This window comes from Phoca vitulina, unplaced genomic scaffold (assembly GCF_004348235.1).
Source record: "Phoca vitulina isolate PV1807 unplaced genomic scaffold, GSC_HSeal_1.0 scaffold39, whole genome shotgun sequence".
Lineage (NCBI taxonomy): Eukaryota > Metazoa > Chordata > Mammalia > Carnivora > Phocidae > Phoca > Phoca vitulina.
Genome location: NW_022589742.1, coordinates 7936020 through 7945983, shown reverse-complemented (window position 1 = coordinate 7945983; position 9964 = coordinate 7936020).

The following is a 9964-nucleotide window of genomic DNA, read 5'->3' as shown; positions in this document are numbered from 1 at the left end:
TCCTCTACTTGATTTAAGAGCATCTCCCCAATCTGGCCACATGCCCCCCTCCAACCCACATGTGCACATAAAGGCTGGAATTTTGAAGATTTCCATATAACCTTTGGTCAAAAAGAGTTCACCCCACTCCACGAGATACTGCACTTGCCATTGTTAGATAGCCATGCCTCAGGAACATAGCCTATAACTCTGCCTTGTCTCTTAACTTTTACTATTTCCAATGCTTCTCCCTCAATACCTGCTCACTGCAGAGGCTCTAGTAAAGTCTCTCAACATAGTTCCTTCTTTCCCCTAACCCCAAGATATTGCCTAAAGCTAGGTGAAGAAACCTTTCAAATGATTTCTGCTGCTTATCAGAACTGAGGTTTGCTACATACAATTAACTACACACAATTATAAACTATATACATAATTAGAAACTATCAGAAAGAGAAATTAGGAAAACAATGACATTTATATTTATATCAAAAAGAATAAAATACTTGGGAATAAATTTAACAAAGGAGGTGAAAGACCTATACACTGAAAACTATAAGACACTGATAAAGTAAAAACAGAAAAATAGTGGAAAGATAGTTCATGCTCATGGATTGGAAAATATTGTTAAAATGTTCATATTACCCAAAGCAATCTATAGATTCAATGTAACCCCTATCAAAATTCCAATGGCATATTTCACAGAACTAGAACAAATAATGTTAACATTTGTACAGAACCTACATAAAAGATCCTGAATACCCAAAGCAATCGTGAGAAAGAAGAACAAAGCTCAATGTATCACACGCCCTGATTTCAAACTATACTACAAAGCTACAGTAATCAAAACACTATGGTACTGGCATAGAAACAGATACACAGATCAATGGAACATTAAATGAGAGCCCAGAAATAAACCTACACATACATGGGGCGCCTGGGTGGCTCAGTCGTTAAACGACTGCCTTTGGCTCAGGTCATGATCCCAGGGTCCTGGGATTGAGCCCTGCATCGGTCTCCTGCTTAGCGGGAAGCCTGCTTCTCCCTCTCCCATTCCCCCTGCTTGTGTTCCCTCTCTCGCTGTGTCTCTCTGTCAAATAAATAAATAAAATCTTTAAAAAAAAACCTACACATACAAAGACAATTTATGACAAAGGAGCCCAGAACATACAATGGAAAAGGGACAGTCTCTTCAATAAATGGTGTAAGGAAAACTGGTCAGCCACATGCAAAAGAAAGAAACTAGACTACCATCTCATACCACACACAAAAATTAATACAAAATGAAACAACAACAACAACAAAATGGATTAAATACTTGAATGTAAGACCAAAACCATAAAATTCCTAGAGGAAAACACAGGCAATAAGCTCCTTGACATTGGTCTTAGCAAAGTTTTTATGGTTCAGACTCCAAAGGCAAAGGAAACAAAAGCAAAAATAAACAAATAAAACTACATCAAACTAAAAATCTTCTGCACAGTGAAGGAAATGATCATCAAAACAAAAAGGCAACCGAGGCGCCTGGGTGGCTCAGTCGTTAAGCGTCTGCCTTCGGCTCGGGTCATGATCCCAGGGTCCTGGGATCAAGTCCCACATCGGGCTCCCTGCTCCGCAGGAAGCCTGCTTCTCCCTCTCCCACTCCCCCTGCTTGTGTTCCCTCTCGCTGTGTCTCTCTCTGTCAAATAAATAAATAAAATCTTTTTTTTTTTTTTAAAAAAGGCAACCTACTGAATGGGGGAAGATATTTGCAAATCACACATCTGATAAGGGGTTAATGTCCAAAACGTATAAAGAACTCATAAAACTCAACAAAAAATAACTCAAAAAATAGGCAGAAGATCCGAATAGACATTTTTCCAAAGATGATGTACAGATGGCCAACAGGCACATAGAAAGATCTACAACATCACTAATTATTAAGGAAATGCAAATCAAAACCCCAGTGAGATCCCACCTCACCTGTCAGATGACTATAATCAAAAAGACAAGAAATAACAAATGTTGGAGTGGATGTGGAGAAAAGGGAACCCTTGTATACTATTCACAGGATTGTAAATTGGTGCAGCCACTATGGAAAACGGTATGGATATTCCTCAAAAACTTAAGAACAGAATTCCCAGTACCCCTGGGTGGCTCAGTGGGTTAAGCATCTGACTCTTGGTTTCCACTTAGGCCACAATCTCAGGGTTGTGAGATAAAGCCCCGCACAGGGCTCCATGCTCAGTGCAGAGTCTGCTTGAGAGTCTCTCTCTCCCTCTTCCCCTCCCCCATTCACATGCTCTCACTCTCTCTAAACAAATAAATAAATAGAATCTTTGGGGCACCTGGGTGGCTCAGTGGGTTAAGCACCTGACTTCGGATCGAGTCATGATCTCAGGGTCCTGGGATTGAGCCCCATGTTGGGCTCTGTGCTCAGCATGGAGTATGCTTGTCTCTCTCCCTCTCCCTCTGCCCCATCCCCTGCTTGTGCTCTGTCTCTCTCAAATAAATAAATAAAATCTTTAAAAAAAATACAACTCCCATATTATCCAGCTATTCCACTACTGGGTAATTATCTGAAAAACACAAAAACACCAATTTGGAAAGATCAATGCATCCCTATGTCCACTGCAGCATTACTTACAATATCCAAGATAGGGAAGCAACCTAAATGTCCATTAATGAAAGAATGGATAAAGAAGATGTGGTGTATCTATACTACTCAGTCACAAAAAAAAATCTTGCCATGTGCAACAACATACATGGACCTTGAGGGTTTTATGCTATGTGAATTAAGTCAAAAGGAGAAAGACAAATACTGTATGATATTACTTAGATGTGGAATCTAAAAAAAAACAAACATACAAACAAAAGAAAAAGTCACAGATACAGAGAACAGATCAGTGATTACCAGAAGGGAAAGGTGCTGGGAGGGTGGGCAAAAGGGGTGAAGGAGGTCAATTTGTAGGGTGATGGATGGTAATGACACTTTGGGGGATGATCACTTTGTAGCATACACAAGTGTCAAATTATAATGTCCACCCGAAACTTATATAATTTTTTTTAAAAGTCTTGTGTACGCATGCAGAAAGGCAAACTTTAGCTGAAAGTGACTGAATTGATTTGCTGATAAGGAAAATTTCAATAAGACACAAATTAGGTAATTCTTAGTAAGGAAAATGAAAAGCAAATAGAAAAAAAATATATCAGAACTTTCTAGAACTCACCAGGACATGAACCATTGAATGTCTGACAATAATACAACCAAAGCCCCCCTAAAGCTAAACATTTAATCATTTCAGTTTCCACACCGTGCATGCCTAAGTGAGATCTAGAGGTGTATAAGAATAGTCTTTCCTTTCTACCACATTCCATTTAGAAGTCTAGCATATGAATTAGCAAAATGAATCTCTCATTCTCTGTTATAAATCATATGAGATAGTCCGTGATTAAAATTTGAGATGCGTGATGACCAGAAAAGTAGTATTAGGCTGCACCCTGAAAGTGAACTAAATAAATCCATAACATTAATTCTGAACTCTTCTTGACAATTGCAACATAAACCAAATTATTAATGATATGATTGCTGATATGCTGCAGTCCCCTGGGTACTGATGCTAAGTTATACTCCTCACATGTACATTCACTAGGAAATAGTCATAACGACTTTTAGTACAGCCCTGAGCTATCATTAGTGATAATCATGATGATTGCATTCAATGTTATTGACTACATGAATGATACTACTATTATCAAATTAGATTGAAGGCCTAATGGGAAGAAGTAAAATCCTTTCAATGAGAGGCCCAGAGCTACTTACAGGTTGCCAGTACTGTCTCCTACGAATTCTAATGGTGTGAGGTAGATAATCTAAGAGGTGATAAGTATCTAATTCAACAGACACTCAGGTCCCTGTTCAAGTGAGAATGAAGAATCTCCTAGTACTTCCCATATGCATTAATTAACCAAGGCTTCCAGCTTCCTGGAGAGAGACCCAGAGAGCTGGCACTGGAGGTACCCAATAAATTGAGAAAGATCCAAGTCTTCAAGTCAATGTTACTAGAATAGAGATCTTGCCAGAAATTCCAAGTCACAGGCTAAGTCAGAACAGGAAGAGCTTGTGCTCCTACAACTGAAATCAGCCATCAAAGCCAGGGTGGGGCCAGGTTGAGAAGGCATACTCAGCTTCACCAGGACAAAGCCAAGGACAAGCACGTGCCCATTTTCCTTTTTCCATCTTCACACCCAAAGCCTTTACTTATTTTTTTATCTTGTACTGTTTCATTACGTCACCTCAAAACCTTTTTTTGGATAAAGTACAAATGAAAGGATAAAAATAATGATTAATAATTCACTGGCCTTGCTTACTAGCAATTCTTGCTGCTGTTAAAGGCCTCCATCAGCCTTCCTTCATGGTGACACCTTGGCTATCTAAAAGCAGCTTAAGTGAGTCACCATTAATCAATCATTGATTTGCACATGGACATTTCTGGAGAACTGTCCTGATGGGAACACAAGCCATCTGATCCCAGCTAGCAGTGGTCTGTGAAGAGAGAGATGTCCTGCTTAGAGAACTACCCCTGTGCTCTTGGTTCCCAAAGACAGTCTCAGATTATAAGAGCTGACCTGGACCAAGCAATACCCCTATCATTAAACACCGATTGGGTACTTCTACCTTTTTAAGTAACTTGACCTAGAATCATTGAATTATTTGAACTCTACCTATTTCACATTCAACACCTGTGACTAATTGCAGATAAAAGTGGATGGGGGGAGGGAAAAGGTCAGTCATTTTTTGGAATTTTCTCTTAAAACCCTATCAACACATGCAGAAAGGCAAAGAAACTTCAGCTGAAAATGACTGAATTAATTTAATGAGAAGGAAAAAGAAGATTCTTCCACACTCTTAACCACATCATGCATGTTTCTACGCAGCCTGAATCCAACATCTTTTGCAACTGTACCCTATGCCAACACAGAATATCCACCAGTCTGTAGACATACTTCTCATTTTCTAACTCCATGTTTCTATGATGTTTGTTACTCCTTCAAATTCACAATTTTTTGAGCACTGCATGAGATGATACACCTTGTACCACCTCATCTAATCTTCATAACTAATCTGTCAAGGAATTGTTATCATCACCCCCATTTTATACATGAGGAACTGAGCCTTTGAGAAGTTTAGTGACTTGCCCAAGGACACATTCTAATGAGTGGCAGAGCTTGAATTTGAACTCAAATCTTCTGGTTCAAAGTCTTATATTCTTCCCACTACACCATACAGCCTTCCTTGGATACAAAGTGCCTTCAACTGAACCCCCAGCATGGAGCCCAATGCGGGGCCTGAACTCACAACCCTGAGATCAAGACCTGAGCCGAGATTAAGAGTTGGACACCCAAATTACTAAGCCACCCAGGTGCCCCGAAAACATCTTTTTTAAGTGTCTGTTTCAAATACTATCTCCTCCATAAAGTCCTCAATGATCATCCAATCCACAAATGAGCTCCCCTTGCTCTGATTTCTTTAGTATATTTTCTGTGAATTCAGTCATTCAGTAAACAGCTAAGCACCTACCGTGTGCTAGCTTCTATGGTAGATGCTAAAGAAATTGCACTGAATGACACAGAAAGGATACTGATCTCATGGGTCATACATTTTATGGTATTTATCATAAAATCATTGAATAATAATTTTAAATTTCATGTCATCTAAAGCCCTATTTTACAGGAGTGCCTGGCTGACTCAGTTGGTAGAGCATATGACTCTTGATCTTGGGGCTATGAATTTGAGCCCCATATATGGCACAGAGTTTACTTAAAATTTTTTTAATTAAAAAGAAAGCCCTTATTTTACAGATGAGTAAACTCATACGCATGGAGCTCAGTGTCAGGCCTTTATAAGCAGAGCCCAGACTATAGGTCTCCATCCATGCTTTTCATCAACATTGTGTCCATAGCTTCTTTTTCCTAATAGGCTGTCAGCAACTTGAGGGTACTGTGCCTTAATCATCTCTATACATCCTTCAGCATTAGCATAGGCAATCCAAAAACGGGTGGAATGTGTGATAATGGGAGCAAATAAGAAAAATGGATTATCTACACCCTTAGATCTCAAATGGACAAAAGGGCTAGATATTTAACATTTATAAAGTATGTTACAATTTAAAGTATTCCCCCACATCATTCCTCAGTACAGGAGCTTTCATAAATGACAGATGTACACTGCAGAGCTAAGCTTGTGGAAAGGATCACATATTTTTAGAAAATGTTGTTTTCTATTATAATAACCTGTAATTTTTTTCATTGTTTCCCATCTTAATTTAATTCCCAGAATTACAAATAGTATACTAATATCTAACTTATCTAAAAGCTACATACCAATCAGCTTCAACCATGAAGAAGTTACCTAAAATAAAAAAGGAAGCAGAAAATTCCTCTGGGCAGCCAACATAAATTTTTACAAAGTATAGACACTAGAGAAATATACTGCACTAATTCTGTAACGTTTATTCATTCCATAGTTATGGAGTGCTCATGACTTCTCTGTGCCAGGAACTCACTCTGGGACCCTTCACTCTTGAGTTTGGGCAAAGTTCTAACAGGCACAAACATCTAATTTTCATATCCCATAGCCAGTGAAAACCAACAAACAGAAAGTGGAAAAGGTCAGCCAGAAGTCGGTGCAGGTGCTGCTTTTAGGCACGAGGTTTGAGCAATGGAAACTTGCACAAAGCAAAAGGGCCCACAGTGACCACTGAGTGAATGCAAACAGGCTCATTAAGTGACCCACCTTGAAACAGCCACAGGCCCTAACTGACCAGTTACAACCAGGCACCGTTCCTAAGATTACCAAAAAAAGGAAAATTCCATCCATCCCCATACTTCCTCACTCCACCCTATAATCATGGCCCCTCACCACCTCCTTGTGGCAGGCAGTCTCTCCTCTGCTGTCCTGCCCACGGCTCCTTACAGTGTATTCAATGAACTTCTATCTCTTTTGTTCCGCCTTGGGTGGATTCTCTCACCACCAGCACCCCTGGGCCTCCCCACCGATTCAGGTCGCCCCACAGTAGGCTATTCCTTCTCATCTCATGGTCCACTGGCATTCCAACAGCCACACGCATACATCATAAATGCCAAAGAACACAGGGTCAATCTATGGATTATAGTACTTCATGACATTTGTGAAATGTGTCATATATAAATACACTGGGCAAGAGAACCCGGGCTCCTTCTTACCAGCAGCCAGGTAATGATCAGGTAATGGATGGTGGGAGAACTATTCATTTATCTTTCTCTATTTAAAAGGCAAAAGCATTACCTTTGTGTAAGTGAAGGCATTTTGTTACCATAACACTCAAATTACCTGCCCTTAAATTTTCAGCTTCTGAACAGAATGTATGTGGACTATTTTTCACCAGCAGGGGGAGGTTAAGACAAGGAAGTCCTAAAAATGTCCAAGTCTTCACCAAAAGGGGCTGAGTCTTTTTGCAGCATGACTGATTGGCTCCCTTTAGCAGCATGGTCTAATTTAGAAAGGTCAGGAAGTAGTGTCTTACATTTAGTGAAGCAACAAACATGGGAAAAACAAAAGTGACAAGAAGGAAACACTCTCAGCTGGACTGGCTCTTGCATAATGGCTTCAAGGTAAAGAGCTGAGGGAGAAACTTAGCAATTTCTGTACCACTGCACACTGACAAGAAATATTTGGTGGGGCGGGGGGGTGGGGGGCGCCTGGCTGGCTCAGTTGGTGGAGTGTGCAACTCCTGATCTCAGGGTCGTGAGTTCAAGCCCCATGGTGGATGCAGAGCTTACTTAAAAAAAAATATGTATTTTTTTTTTTTTTTTTTGCCATGAAATCACACTGGGCATATTCTTGCAGTGAGAAGACATCTACACTTCAACTCAGAGCTGAGTGCTTCCTCTTCATTGCAATGAAAGTGATGCTGTAAAGGCATCTGTAGTTGTTGTTTTTATGTGGAAATCATTAGGGATAAATCCAACTCCCTGGTAGGACCAGGGGGATAAGCAGAGGGCAACCAACTCCCCCAGGGCACCTGCCACTGAGGTCCAGCAAAGATAGGCATGGGGGCCTGGGAAGGAACATACCACCGAAGAGTCTCCCAGGGAGGCTGAGTAACAAACTGTGAAGCTTCCCTTCCCCTCAGCCCAGCACAGAAGAACCACCAGACAAAATCACAATCAAGGGGAGAGAGGGTCCTTCTTTGAAAAAAGCAAATTCTGCCAAATCATTTGCATCTCCTGAAAGACAAGAATAGGCATTACAAGCTTCAGGGAAGTCCAAGCTCTAACATGAACTTCTGGGACCTTGAACAAGTCACATCCACCTGCCCTCTTTGCTTCAGTTCCTCTATCCACAAATTGAGGAAGGAGTATGGACTAGAGAATCTCTAAAATAATCTCAGTGCTAACATCCTGAGCTCAGTGATTCAATTGCCAGATTGAAAATACATGAGTGACATTATCTTCCCCAACTAAGGTTATCACGTTTGTTTATTCATCATAAGAAAGATGGGCCAACTATTATCACAATAATGGGTCAACCCTCCCTTCATGAACTCTGCTCAATATCTGGCTACACAACTATACTGAACAACAGGAACACTTTCGACTTTGAGCTGGCTGCAGTATGCCTCTCTAGGAGAGAACTGTTTTTCATTTAAGACAAAAAACGTGGGACACCTGGGTGGCTCAGTCGGTTAAGCATCTGCCTTCGGCTCAGGTCATGATCCCAGGGTCCTGGGATGGAGCCCACGTTGGGCTCCTTGCTGTGCGGGAAGCCTGCTTCTCCCTCTCCTCCCCGCTTGTACTCTCTCACTGTCTCTCCTTCTCTCTCTCACAAATAAAGAAATAAAATCTTAAAAAAAAAAGGGGGGGTCTGAGCACCCACAAAACCAGCCTGAGATGTAAGAAGATCTGGATCCCTACAAACAGAATATCGCAGGCGGTTGGTTCTGAGGTACGAAGCGGGGAGCCCTGATTCTGTGGGCAGATATTGGAGGATAAATGGCAGCGGGAGGGTGCCTGGCCGTGGGGATCCTACACCGCCGGTGAGTGACAGCCTCATGAGCGGGGAACGGGGTGCAGACTCGCAGACCGGTAGCGGCGGGGAAAGGACTTTAGGGCAGCCCCCCGGGGCGGAAACCCGGAGCGGCAGGGTCACGCTCTCGTGAACTGGGAGCGGCTGGCAGTTTTAGAAGCACAAAGGGCAGAGACATGCCCCGACCTGGAGGCAGGACTGGTAGCGCTGCGGAGGGGCGCACAGCCCAGGACGCTGCAGTTTATAGAAGCACGGACAGAAACGGAGACAGTGTGGCCTGGAGAGATCACTGAAGAACAGACTGCGGTCTCTCTGCTTTGAGGCAGAGGGTTGGAAACGGTCTCTTCTGCTCTGACTCGCGGAAGAGACGCGGAAAGCCCCCAGGGAAAGGCGCCAGAGAACAAAAGCCCCAAAGACTGATTCCCGCTGAGCCCATCCCCCGCCACAGGGGCGCAGGGCAACTCCGCCCAAACAGGGTTGCCTGAGTAACAGTGCGGCAGGCCCCTCCCCCAGAAGACAGGCTGGGAAAACAAGAGGCCGGCAACCCTAAGGTCCCAAGAAAACAGGTGCATCTTGCTTGGGTTCTGGTCAATAATTTGGACTCTATACATTCCCTCAAACACCCATCAACAGAATGACTAGGAGGAGGAGCCCCCAAAATAGAAAAGACTCAGAGATCATGACTTATGCCACAGATTTACAAATGGATGCAGATATAACCAAGATGTTGGAGATGAATTCAGGCTAGCAATTGTGAAGACAATGGCTAGAATGGAGAAATCAATTAATGGCAACATAGAGTCTCTAAGGGCAGAAATGAAAGCTGAATTGGCAGAACTTAAAAATGCTATCAATGAGATCCAATCCAATCTAGATAATCTAACATTAGGGTAACTGAGGCAGAAGAACGAATAAGCGACCTGGAAGACAATATAATAGATA